The sequence below is a fragment of the Balearica regulorum genome, chromosome Z, assembly GCF_011004875.1.
Source record: "Balearica regulorum gibbericeps isolate bBalReg1 chromosome Z, bBalReg1.pri, whole genome shotgun sequence".
Classification (NCBI taxonomy): Eukaryota; Metazoa; Chordata; class Aves; order Gruiformes; family Gruidae; genus Balearica; species Balearica regulorum.
In genome coordinates, this window is record NC_046220.1 from 31,025,999 (window position 1) to 31,039,720 (window position 13,722).

The 13,722-nt window shown below is 42.9% G+C and overlaps 1 protein-coding gene across 3 annotated transcripts in view; it reads right to left on the bottom strand.

The window, feature by feature from the left end:
- MEGF10 (multiple EGF like domains 10) overlaps positions 1-13,198 on the bottom strand; it is a 109,481-nt gene extending 96,283 nt beyond the window's left edge. Inside the window, exon 1 of one of the 3 annotated variants that reach the window (XM_075739862.1) lies at positions 13,068-13,198. The gene's annotated coding sequence lies outside the window, so the exon portion shown is untranslated. Of the gene's footprint in view, positions 1-12,552; positions 12,668-13,067 lie in introns of those variants that run through there. The other 2 variants (XM_075739860.1, XM_075739861.1) reach the window with 2 other exon arrangements.
- Between the last annotated feature and the right edge of the window lie 524 nt (positions 13,199-13,722).

Consider the following 13,722-nt stretch of genomic DNA (forward strand, 5'->3'; position numbering starts at 1 on the left):
CTCCCTCAACTAACTGCTTCTTTCCAATTTCACACAGGCTTTCTACTAAGAGTATAGAAACGTATGTTGCTATTGTCAGCAAGGAAGATGGACAATCCAGCTGCCATATTGCTTAAAATGACTTCTTTTCATCCATTTCATCCAGTAAGGAGCAAGGGATTATTTGACCTTCCTTACTGATTTTCTGTGCTGCTCTAGAGAGTGCAAAGAAAGGTAGGAATATGTAGAAGAGGAATGAAAACTGCATTGATATCCATTCCATCTGCTCCTGAAAGGCAGAAGCATACCCTTGTATTCAAAGCTAAAGCAAAGCTGTCTACCACAGGCTAGGGTAAGTGACAGGCATTTAGTCTGACCCAACCTATTAGCTGCACAGTGAACTAATATATGAATACATCTTTCTTCTCTCTGGAGGGCAGATTGGGACACTCTAATTCCCTCCTTCCAGGAAAGCAAGTGACTGTTTTTTGGTAAGAGTCTCCCCTGATGAGTGAGATGAGCCAGGGCAGATGCTCTCTGTCACTGTCTGAAGGTCTTTGTTGTGCTCTCAGGAGTCCAAGGCTGCTCCACGCTGCAAGGGATTCCAGCAAGTTTCCATGTGGCACTCTATCTCTGAGCTCTCCTTCCTCTCATGTGCCTTTTGCAAATACCTGATCTTCCTCAACTTCTTTTATTTAGCAAAAGATAGGATAGGATTCACTTACTTAAGCACACTTATTTTTAAGTATGTGTTATGTAATAATCTCACATACAGTATTTTTATCAACGTAACTCCCAATAAGATCTACAACACTTTTTCTAACACTGGAAGGCTTTTTGTTCTTAAGGCTACTCTTAATAAGCACACTGTATATGGAAAGTATTTGGACTCCTGACTAAATATTTTATGTCATTTCATAAAAGAAATTAGTAGCAGAGCTGAAAAAAAAAATTAGGTCTGTTAGTCTCCATATTCAGCCTACCTTTTGGACCCATGCCTCCAGTTAGATATTTCGCCACAGTGGCAATAACACGCACAAAGTGCTTACAGTGCTTACTGTGGGTATAGCATCAGAATCACGAAATACAGACTTCTGGGTCTTCGACATTTACAAAGGAATCGCCACACACAATATCACAACTGAGAGAATTTTTAACAGATTTGGGTCACCTCTGAGGACACCAATAACGCCCTCCTGTCTGTCTGCTTTTTCATTTATTTTTCCCATCGGTGTTCTTGTTGTAAACTGCAATGAAGAAAAACACGTGTACATGCCTAAAAGAAAACCTTGATGTACTACAACTTTGGCATTTCCCTGGAGACAGACAACACAACAGAAAGCACGGTAACTTTTAGAAGTGTAGTGAGAGACTCCCACAAGTGAAGAGGAAGAAGCCTAGGATGTAGCCTCCAGAAATGTTTCTGAATGCCACTAGACATTTTTGGAGGGACTGCAATGATTTCTACTTCATTCCAAACCAAGAGGCAGCAACCTCAGACATTTTTTACGTCTTCTCTCATTGCTAGATGAGAAAGAGTATTTCCTCCCTGCATCCCAGCACTACTTTAGCAAACCAAACCAAACAAAAATCTATTGTCTGAAGTTGATCCACTGTCAAAACAAAAATTGACTTGTAAAAGGGTGTGGTACACTCAGAAAGGTTGACAGTCTGTAAACACACACAAAAACCTCTTCTGTATTTTAGTGGTGCAGACCAGAATCCCAAATCACTGCATCCTTTGAGGTTCACTTACCATGAATGCATATCCTGGCTGTTGTTATTCATACATAATGCAAATTGGCATGAACTAAAGTTCAGCAAGAAACAATGAAGCATGTCTTAAAAGTGCATTAAAGTTGCAGAGGAACAATATTGTTCTAGAGATGTGATTAAGTCTCCCAGCTCTCTGAAATGGATTATGCAGACGGAAAAATCTACTGACAGCAGCAGGGACACTTAAAGCAAGGAAGCATCTCTCTTGCTGTGTTTTTGTTTAGTTTTTCAACAACTACTCACCGAATCTTCTTATTCAATAATTAAAAATGCACTCTTTTGTGGGCTCAGAGTTTAAACAACTTCCCCAGAAATAGTGAAAATCACTTCTATTCCGTACTATCTTCTGTCTTGAAGTGATGAAGCCCTGTGGCACACCTGCGTAGCAGTAGTTGCAAAGTCTAGTGCCTTTAATCCAAAACAAGCCTAAACCATAAAAAGCAGTAATGTTGCTAAGCATTCTTAGCAGAGTCCATTACAGGTCTGGCAACTCAGCTTTTTTCTAAAAGAAAATTTAACAATCTATTAAAAGAGGCCAGCTTTGGGATATCTGGATGACACAGAAGAGAGAGAGAGTGAGTGAGAGAGAGAGAGAGAGAGAGAGTGTTTGTGTGTGTTTGTGTGTTTGTGTTTGTGTGGGTTTTTTTTCACAGATCCTACAATGCATTACCTGGGCAATGCATAAGGAATCTGTGTTCATGCACCTCACATCAGTTACTCTAAAAGTCCACTGACTTCACTTGAGTTATTCCTGGTTTACTCAAGGCACATAAGAAAATTGGGCCTTCAGCCTCTGTTGTCTTATGTCTTTTAAAAGAAATGAAACTAGCTAACATTAATTTATTAAAAAACACAAATTCTTTGCACACAGCTACAATGTTAATGAAATCTATCCCTCAGTTTAAAATACGCATTTCAATATCACTGGCAGGTACCCTTCAGAAACAGTTGTTATTTACAACATCAGTCTAGGGAGAAAGAAAAAAAAAGAAAGAAAAAGAAAAGATTAAAAGATCAAGTTACTCTTCACTTCCAAACAAGCCTGGCCACAGCTGTACATCAGCTTCCGAGCAACTGCTCCACAAACACACAACAGGGCTTCTGTCTTCCCACAGGGTTTGCTCAGGTCACCGGCATGTGGCATGGATTAAAGCAGCACTAAAGCTCCATTACAGACCAGGCGGAGCCGTGAGTTAAACACACAAGCCGGCGGTGCCACTGGTAATGTCCTCATCTGGTGATCTGCCCCGAGGAGTCTCCCTCTGTCTGGCGCCCCTGCCCCGAAGGGTCTTCCCCAGTGCCGGGCGGAGCTCAGGCACAGCTCTCACACAGTCCATGGCCAGAGTGGAAAAAAGGACCCCAAGTATTTTTCTGCTTTTATGTGTTAACTGTCTAAGCAGAAGGGAGTTGGAGGGAAGGAGATGAGTATGTTTAGAGGGTTTTTGGTAGGCAAAAAGAGGATAGTGAAGAGGGAGTCTATGATTTTGGTGGTGACGGAGCAATGGAGTCAGGCAGCCTGTGCAAATTGTGAAATTTTCTTTAGAAACACCATTGTCAAAACTGAAAGCCAGAGGAAGGTGCAGTCCCCATGCCAAACACCTGAGTAGTGGTGCAGAGGCTCCACTGGTCAAGGTTTAAGTCCTCAGTCCCCTGCAGGAAAAGAAGGAGATGGTTTTACCAGAACTGTTACACTTGGTAGACCACTAGCCTTCCTGCATCTCAGCAGGCAAGTAAAACCACCAGCAGGGCCAGGAAGGTGGGTTTATTGCTTCTGGACTTCATGTGACATTGAGAAACTGCGGAGTGTTACTTTTTTTTTTTTTCCCCCTATAGGTCATGCCAGGAAGACAAGACCAGCGCAAAACAGCAGCAGCAGCCATCCAGCCACAGGTTCACAGATCTTTGTCATGGCAGGGAAAAAAATCAATGTCTTAATTTCAATTCTGGTGCATAAAAAGCAATCATGTCGTTAATCAGAATCCACATAAATAAATAAATACATAAATATATATAATAATAATGCACTGCAGCCAGTGAAATACTACTCAGCTGCAGTATATCGAAAACTCCCACCAAAAGGCAAAGCAACACCACCCTGTGGGAATAATGGCACCAGGTATTTTATTTTGCCTCTCTTCCATGCTCTCCAACCAACATACAGCTGACGTGGGTATTAATTATTTTTAACTGTTTCACCTTTGCTGCTTTGAGGAGCATGGCCTCTGGACGTGAGAAGGGATTGTGAAGTAGTGGCAGGGGACATGCAGTCTCTGATGGAAGAACCACCCAGGGTTTGTGGATATTCACCTGCTCACTCCCAAAGCACGTAACGGCTCTGGAAGTAACATAACAAAATTAGAGCAAATAGGACAAAGCTACAGATGGGCAAATGGGACTCCTATTTAGGACTTCACAAAAACTCTATTCCTATTACAATTATCTAGTTTTTCTATGAAAGTAAACACCACTATAGAGAGCATATAAACTAAGACAACTGATAAATCTCCTTCCCATCTTTCCACAAAATCTTCTTGAGGTGTTCAGATTCCTGAAAATCTCAGTTGCATCATAAAACCCAAAATTTCACAAGTTTCAAAGTTCCCATATTTTGATGTCACGGAATGCAGTCATTTGAATACTTTCAATGCATCTGAAAATACCAAAAGGATGGGAGGACCTGACAACGTCAAACAGGACCATGAGAGCTTACCTCATGAGAGATAGCAACACCTATACCAAACCGTATATAGCAGGCAAGAATCATACAGCACCATCTCTGCATTAAGCCCCACCCACAATTTTTAAAATACATACTCAAATGTCCTTCCTTGGTTTTTATGACCCCAAAACCAATCATGGTCCAGGAGGATGTGATTTGATCAGTAAAGCACACCTGGGACATGAGTTCATTTGTACAAATCCAAACATTAGTATTTGGCAGTAATAATTTCCTTTCGCTGGGTGAAAGGGCCATGTGACAGACAAGATCTTAGATTTGGAGAGGCTGTTTGCTTTGCTCTCTTCAGGAGATGGACAATGTGCTGTTTCACATGACACGCACTTTTAGGATATTCATACTGACATTATAATTGAAGAGATTCTTATCCACAGAGGAGTAACTATATGGATAATGAAAATCCACTGCTGTTATAAGGATGTGTCGTGGCCTACAAACATCCTTTAATGGCAGCACATGCAGAGGTCACAAGCATCATTTCCATAGTGCTTGCAAGAGAAAAGGAAATCCTAACTTCTATACAGTCTGGCACCCTTCTAACACAGTTTAAAAAAAACTATTAAGTACCAATCCTTTTCTTGAGGACTGTTTGAAAAATACCACCTGTCTAGCTCAGCTTTACCCTCAGCAAGCATTTATTCACCTGACTTACTCAGATCACTGAATTTCTTAACCAGCTCAGTCTCGCTCTGACACCAGCTGGGCTGTATCCTCAGTATTTCTTTCTATTGAAAGACTTACTAAAACATGTAAGGTAAACACTGGTCACGAGTCTAACTGTGCCAACCTTGCTCCCCAAACCACACAGCTCTTGTTTTTTCCCAGGAGCAGTGAGACTCTTCAAGCACGCTAAAATTAAAGAAAGAAGCGACAACCACCAAAAATCCAAGTGTCAGGCCAAAATTGGCTGGGATTTTTACTGACATGTAAAGTTCAGACAAAATCGTTAAGCTCTCTAGTTTTGACCCTTAACCACAAGCAACTCGGCACAAAAAGGAATTTGTGAGCAAAAGTGCCATGTTCATACAGAGCCTGCAACAGCTCCTGAGAATCATACCTTTGGAGTGCAGGGCGTGAGCACAGGGAAGGGCTGGCTGCTGGGGCAGCCCTCAGCACATGCTGGATGGAGCAGGACTGAACTTGGCCCTTTGTTGGTGCAGGCAAGAATAACGAAGTCATCATATCTTCCAGCACTTGTGTATTTAAATAGAACTACCAATATACCATGCTTCTTGATTTATCATTTGTACCCCAAACACAAAATACAGCCTGACCCTCTTCGGATTAAATCTTGATGACACAAAACTCTTAACAGAAGTACAAGTAGTTTTGGTGATCGTCTCTCCCAGAAGTATAGACAAAAAAAGCCTCCATAATGATGGAGAACTGAATAAATAAAAAGATGAATTATTTAATACTACTCTGTCACCAGTTGCAAAAAATGCTTTCTGCTCCTGTTTGCATTTCAAAAGCTTCTCTAAAGTAAAATATTCACTAGGAAAGTGTAAATAAAGTAGGAAAAACATGTCAGTAAAAACAAAACACAACCGTAGAATATGAAATAATTTTATATTTTGAGTTTCTGTATTCAGATAATGTAACGGATCAAAATGAAAAAACATATTTTAATTTCACGTGAAATTAAAGAAATTGAACTCACAGTGCTTTGTTTTTATAAAAGTATCAATATATCAACAAACAGTCAAAGACTGCTCGGTAAATGTGTTTCCCTTAAGCTAAGTGTTTAGGAGCAAATACCATTCAAAAGAAAACACTAGTTTAATAAGGTTCTCAATGAGAATAAGAAAAAAGAAAAAGGAAGAGAGGGGTAAGGAAAAAATAAAAGGGAAAAAAAGGGGGGGAAAAGGGGGGGGAAGGGGGGAAGAGAGGGGGAAGAGGAGGGGCAAGAGGAGAAAAGGAGGGAGAAAGGGGGGGGAAGGGAAGGGATGGAGGAAGGGAGGGAAATAGGGGGGAAAATAGGGGGAAAGGGGAGAAGGGGGGAAAGGGGGGAAAAGGGGGGAGAAGGGGGGAAAAGTGGACAGAAAGGGGAAAGGAGGAGAAGGGGGGAAGGGGGAGAAGGGGGGGAAGGGGGAGAAAGGAAGGGAAAGGGGGGGAGAAACGGGGGGGAGGGAAACGGGGGGGGGGGAACGGGGTGGGAGGGGGCGGAAACGAGGGAAAAAAAGTAATGTGCAGCAGTAGCTAGAGAATGAGGCCAAAGCGTCTTTGCCAGCTGTAATCACCAGTGACTCCGGTCATCATCGGGTGCCACCTCCTGTGCGATGGAGAAGACAATGCAGCCCTCAGGGCTGCAAAGGCAAAACAGTTGTTTTTAAACAAATACATTTTTAATTGAAAAGCTTTCCAGTCTAGCTGCTGTATCTATTTTTTAAGTAGATTTACAATGGCTGACACAAGCATGCTGCCTTTGGGGCCAAGATTGAAGAAGCTCACAAGTTGTCAGGGACATTTCTTCATGTATCAAGTGCTCTGATTCTTGTTGAATCTTTTAAAAAGGGTTTGTAAGTCACCACATACATGCTTCTCACAAACACATATAAGCATTATTTGTGCCTAAGTTCCAGTGATCATAACTTGTTTGTTGACAGACCAGTGCAGTCCAAAATTTCATAAAGACTTTAGAGGAAACTAAAACTCAGTTATGCGCGCTCAAAAGCGTACTGTGGGAAGCAATCTTGTAGCACAGAGCAAAGGAACTGGAAGATCTACTTGGTCTATTGACATACTCTGTCTTATTCCCACCATGCCTGTCCTCAGTGCTACATTACATGTTTTTTGTAGAATCCTGACAGCAACTTCCAAAAAAACATAAACAAATCAATTATGTCTTTTTGGATGTACAACTTAACGCGACCTTGGCGCACACACACACATATGTGCGTGCGTGCACACACACACACACATCTTCTTTTTTAACATGCAAGTGTATTCACGTTCTCAGGGGCGACCAAGCTCAGTCTGACTATTGGCTTTAGGAGGATCTGATGCCAGCCAGCCGTGCATAATGGCCTCTTTGTCTGGCTGTCACATGAACAGCATTGTGTTACAATCATTGTCACTCCGGGCTTAAACTGCAAGGCATGCTTCTGCACAAAACATTCACTTTGGGGGCTCTTTTTGGCAGAGCCCTGTGATCAAAACTGTTTCACTCCTCTTTAGTTAATCAGTTCAGCAATACTGAAACTTTAAAAGTCAGGATTCTAAAGCTCTCATCCAAATCAATTGATTCTGAAACTTCTCTATGGGTTACGTAAAATAGCTATCATCTCAATCACTGTGCATGAATCAACACCAAACTCAAGTTTTGAGCAACATGGTTAATAAAAAATAGACTGTCATAGTACAAAAGGTCTGAATGAAGCCAGCAATAGTGAAAACATAAAAGTAAGTTTGATTTAGTTCACCTTTGCAGTATGTGAGGTCAGAAGGATACCACCATGGTAGTGGGATCCCCCTACAACCTAGTTTAGGAAAAGACAAGCACATCATCACAGCTGCAAATTCCTCCCCTTTGTTCCACAAGCTAACAACCTCACTGTTCCTGCCTGCGTCTACAACGCAAGGCAGATGCACCCTGTAGCCCTGATCTTTAGACATGAATTACGATGGTTAAAACTGCATGTCAAAATGAGACTGCAGCATACTGCTTCCTCCAGCACATGCTGGCTGCCCATGAGAAACCCCAACACACGCGCAGAACTAGAGCTGGGGAGCCATCAGGCAGCTCCCACACCCTGGGCTGGCACCGCTGCAGAGCTGTGGCATGACTGCAGAGCACAGGCGGTGCACGGCACTGCCAGATCCACTGCGAACCATGGATGAGGATCTCATAATGACTGTTCCTAAGCCCTTTGATGGAAGAGTGTTTTGTTTCGTACGATTACTTTTTGAATACAGTGCTAGTCACTTTGAAGAGGGCTTACAGGGTCTACCCCTGCAGGAGATAAGCATGATGTGGCAAGAACTCATAGCACAATGCTTGTGATGTACAGAAAACTTTACAAAACAATCGCGTCTTTCCAAAAGAAATGGGAGTGTGCATGGAACAACAAACTACCAGCTTGCTTATTGTTTTCTGTCCAGTCTATTTTTCTTTCCTTTTCAGTCCATGAAAGTAACATATTGTCTGCTAACCTCTGGTTTGGTATTCCATCCTGCTATTGCTCTTAGATGTGTCAGTCACCCTAAACACACACTATCACTCTCTTGATCATTTTTCTTTCTTGAGCAGCCTTGACCAGCCCTCCCTTTTCTCTACATCCCCTGCTACTGTTTCAAGCACATCCTCCCAGACCAGCACTGCCCCTGAGAGACACCACTAGACTGGGTCAGGGCCCCCCAGTCTCATGTCTGGACAACCTTCCCCCACCACAAAACCTTGCTGGTCTTCACTTGTCCAGACTGCATATCCACCTTCTGCATCACTCTAAGGTCATGACTTCTCCGAGCTTCCCCTTGCCCTTCATGGTCACTTCCCATGCCCAACTTTTCTCGTACTTGACAAGATGTTGACTCCTTCTTTGGCAGGGCCATAGTACTAGCCCTCATTGGTAATATAATGGTGTTTCAGAGAGGTAGTTATGTGTCATCTCCTATTTGAAGACTCTCACCTATCATTAATGCCTTTAAACATTTTCATTTCCATGATTTTTGATGAATAATAATATTACTGTGGCTTGACAGCTGTTTTCATTATTTCATTGTCCTTCCTTATTTCCTATTGTTTTTTGTCTTAAATTTTAGATTATAAAAGGCAAGATCATTTTTGCTATTGTTTTTGTGCTGTTGTACAGCTCCTGTTACTGGAGTGGTGGGACACTACAGCCATGCAACCAACAGCTGTTAGTGCCAGTGTTTCTATTTTAAATGTAAGACATTAATATGAAGTCTTTATATTCAACTTTCTTTGCAAGAGTTAACTTGCATCTCTGTGTGTTCAACAAAAATAATTTGGTAGGCTGAGAAGAGTGTTCTTTTACAGCAGCAGAAAAAAGATTAAATTTCTTTCCTGAGGTCACAAAGCAAGTCAGTGTCAAAGTTAAAATTCTGCTTTCTGCTTCCCAATCTGTATTCTTTCGTTGTCTTGCACATCAAAAGGGCTCAGAATTAGTACCTCATTGCTGACTATGGGCTAATTTCTCTGACAATCAGATACAAAACACAGATAAAACATGAAGAGCTGGCTGTCTACATTTTAATATAAACCTAATGTGTACATCCAAAGGCATGAACCACAAATCCTTACATAAGCAAAACATCAATTAAAGACCAGACAGTTTGAATGGGTTAATTAACAAGAATGCTGACACAATCAATAAAGCTATTCTAGTAAAGGCAATCCCTCCCAAGAATACTACTCCTATTTTTCTGACAGATGGCTTTAGATGATACACACTCTTTTCATAAGAAAAACATGTATCAACACACACATTCTTCTCACAGATGAAAAAATAATGCAGTTACATCTAAGTTCATGATATGCTGATTCTAGTGTATGTTTCTAATCTTCAAGGGGGGATATGAATACCAGTTACTGGAAAACTCATCCCTTAATATTAAAAATCAGGGTCAAGTTCCATTGCTGACAGTGAGTCGGTAACATTACTACTATATAGTAAAATCTGGTGACACTGGCATAATTCATCAAGGAAGACACTGCTTAACGGGAATAAGGATGCAAAAACTGTGACTGTAATTCCACTACACCATTCCACTCTGCATCTAAAGAAAGGCTTATAGTGGATTTTAACTGCTGTACACTGTGTTCCATCTAAAAAATTAATATACTGGATGACATCCATGTTATAGTATTCTCTATAGAAGAATAAATATATCTTTGTTTTGACTAAAATTGTAGCACATATGCAAAGAATCTGGGGGTTTTTCTTTCCTTCCTCAAAAGGCACTAAACTTTCCCTAATAAGAAGAAGTGAAAATGCCTAGACAAGAAAAAGGTGTGTAGAGACACAGCACAAAACTCCTGCCAAATAATCTGAATATAAATTCAAGGGATCCTTACCAGCTGCAGGCAAAAGCCCACTCCAAACTCTGTTAAATGTTAATCAAACTTAAGTCTATTAATGCATGGTTCCTGTGTTCTTCGCATAGATAAGTTAACTGCTTTTGTTAAACTGCATTTACTTCCCTAGGTGTATGTTTCCATACTGCAGAATACATCCTTTTGGTCAAGGATGACATACTTATATCATACTTATATCATACTTGACATATCATACTTGGTCAAACTCTTCTGTTCACCTGCAGCACAGGAACAGCTCATTTAACACTGTAACCTCTGGACAGGTTATCCAGGTGCCCAGCCTGTGAGGACACAACCCCACACCTCCAGTAGCATTTAAAGCGTTGGTATTAGCTATGCATATTTTAGTTACACCAGCTAAGTGGTAAAAATTATAGTATAGAAATGCTATTGAGGCAAAGGCAGTACAGTTTCTGTCTACTGGGGCTGTGTGTGTGGAGTCAAAACTGGCATGCACAGCCCTGCCCCTGGAGAACAGTGCAGACTCTGGACCATTTCACCATCTGATGCACAAAACAGGAGAAGTCTCATAAGTGATTTCCAGGGAAATTAAACAGATACAACCAGCTTACTTCACACAGGTCACTGAGCAGCCAGCAGTTGAGAATTTTTTTTGGAAGATATGGATTGTAATCAGAGAGCAAGACATAGAAAATTCATTGCCAATCCTGAGAACTGCTCATCTTCTAGCAGAGACTTATAACCTCCAGACTTACAACTGTACCATCTTCAGAAGCCAAATGCAAAGCCATGCCATCTCCACAGCATATTAACAATCAATACTAATATGATGCAACTGATGCACCTCTTGTAAATTTGATTGTATGACAAGGCCACATGGTGATTACAGTTGTCAGTGTAAGAGAAATTAAATAACTTTTACTAGATATGGTCCCATGTTTTGATGCTGTGCAGGTGCATGAGTTATATGAGCAAACAAGTAGAAACTTGGGCCTAAACTACATCGTTTGTCTAGCTTATTAAAAATCTGGAGCACATCTGCCCAGTTGGCCTTTCTGCCTTGAAATGCAAAATAAAAATAGGCTTCTTAATACCATTTCATTTACAAGGTCATTGAGTAGCAAGCAATACAGGTAATTTGGCCACCCAAGCTGTTATTTTCCTACATTCTGTCTCCAGCTCAGACAGTTGCACACCCTCCTGCACTTCAGGAAGAATGCACATACCTAATTACATATGCTTTCCTCATGGTACTGTGTTATTGGGCACAAATGCCATTTAGGGGTGTTTTCAAGGAAACTGAAGCCTGAAGCCAGCTTTCAGTTTCAGTCTCACATCAGACATGCTGCTCAGTCAAAGCACCTAAGACTTTTCAGTGTAGGTCTGTAGTTTATCTGCTGGAAAACAAATGTCACTCTCCAGACTTGGCTTTTTTTTTGTTCTTCCAAGTACTGCATAAAAACATTTTTCCTAAATAGAGTCATTTCGTTAATCTGCTTTCCAAACTGCTGCTGCCAAAGCTCTGTTACAAACCTGAGAAAGTACGCCATGAAACATCTTCAGTACTGACAGTATGTTCCAAGCTAAGGTTTTAAACTCGCTCTATAATCAAAAGTTGGTACTTGAGAAGAACTTCAGAGCTGTACACGATTCCGGGAAATACATGTCTGCTTTGACTACATTTAAGTACTCAACAACTAGCAGCAACATTTAAGTAATTCGTAAGATTACCAAAAAGCCCTGCATTCCCAGCTCATTCTGGGAAAAGCAGATGCTTATTTTTCCTAATTGATTTGTGCCTAGATTTCCAGATAGAGCCTACTTCTTGGCTGAAACACAAAATAGGAAATATTTACACTACTATGACTGTCGCCAAAAGAAAATCTGTACAGGATACCGCATAACTGAGAATTTCTCTAGGCAGCTTCTGCTGAAAGACATATGCTGGACCGAAGTCAAGTTATTAAAGAATGTGCATTTTCATGTGCAGGTTATGCTTATTTACATATATAGAAAAATATCCCTCTATCTCAGTATGTACCCTCTTTCCAGGCTCTGTTTCGGACTGCCAAAAGCTTTTTCGTGACAACGAACCTTGAAAACACCTTTTAAAAACCCTTTTTAAAAAAATCCTTTGCTTTAGGAGAGCCTGAACGGACTCGTCCCGGCTCTGGACCGCTAGCACGGGAGACGGAGGCCATGCGACCTGGGGAGAGAGATACGAGCCTGCCCGAGGCTCCAGAGCCGCCCCACCAGCCCGGTCACCGACCAGTGACAGCACGGAGGGAAACGCTCGGGTGCCTGGCTGCTCTGCAAAGGCGGCAGTACCGAAGAGCGGTGCCGGCATCCCACGACGACCCCCAAGTACACCTGTGCCGAGGGCAACTCCCGCTCCGCTCTGGGGATGATCCCGCCTCCGAGCCCCGGGCACAGCTCGACCCGAGATGCCGCCGCCCGAGCCGGGATGCCGCCGCGCTGCTCCGCCGCATCCGCGCCCGGCACCGCGGCTTCCCGGCGCCGCACCTGCGGCGCGGGACGGGACGGGTCCTTGCTTACCTGTCCCGCGGGCGCCCTCCCCGTCTGACCGGGCACCGGGAGCCGCCGGGTGCCGCCGCCGGGTGCCGCGCCGCCGCTGCGCCGAGCGAGGGGCGGTGTGTGCGGCGAGGCCGGCGGGGCGCAGCCCCTTCTCCGCCCGGCCCGGCCCGCCCACACCACTGGCTTCGGCCTCCGGCCCCGCCGCTGGGGTGGGCGGGGGGTGGTGGCGTCCGAGCAGCGCCTTGTACCACGACGGAGAGAGACGTTTGACGGGCAGACGCTTACCCGGTTACGCGCTTTTCGGGCTGGTGTCGCCGTAGAGCGCTCCGCAGCGCGGATGATGCCTTCCCCCACCCCTCGCCCCAAAATAGCCTCCCTCCAGTCACTTGCAGGCAAAGTGAAAGCTACATAAGGGGCATCAGAGGTTATTTTGTTCATTCCGGTGAACGATGGGTACCTACCTGCCAGGTGACCGAAGAATAAAATCGTCAAAGCTTCTTAGGTCCCACGAGTAGAAGCTGGTCCTCGGCTCCGTCAGGAGACCCAAATCCACACAAAAACGTACATCATGTGCTCCCCTGGGGTACTGCTTGAGAAAGGAAGGACATCATTACTTTTCCACTTCTGTATATTTCTGCATGTTTAAGTGGAGATACTTTTTATTCCCCAGATATTT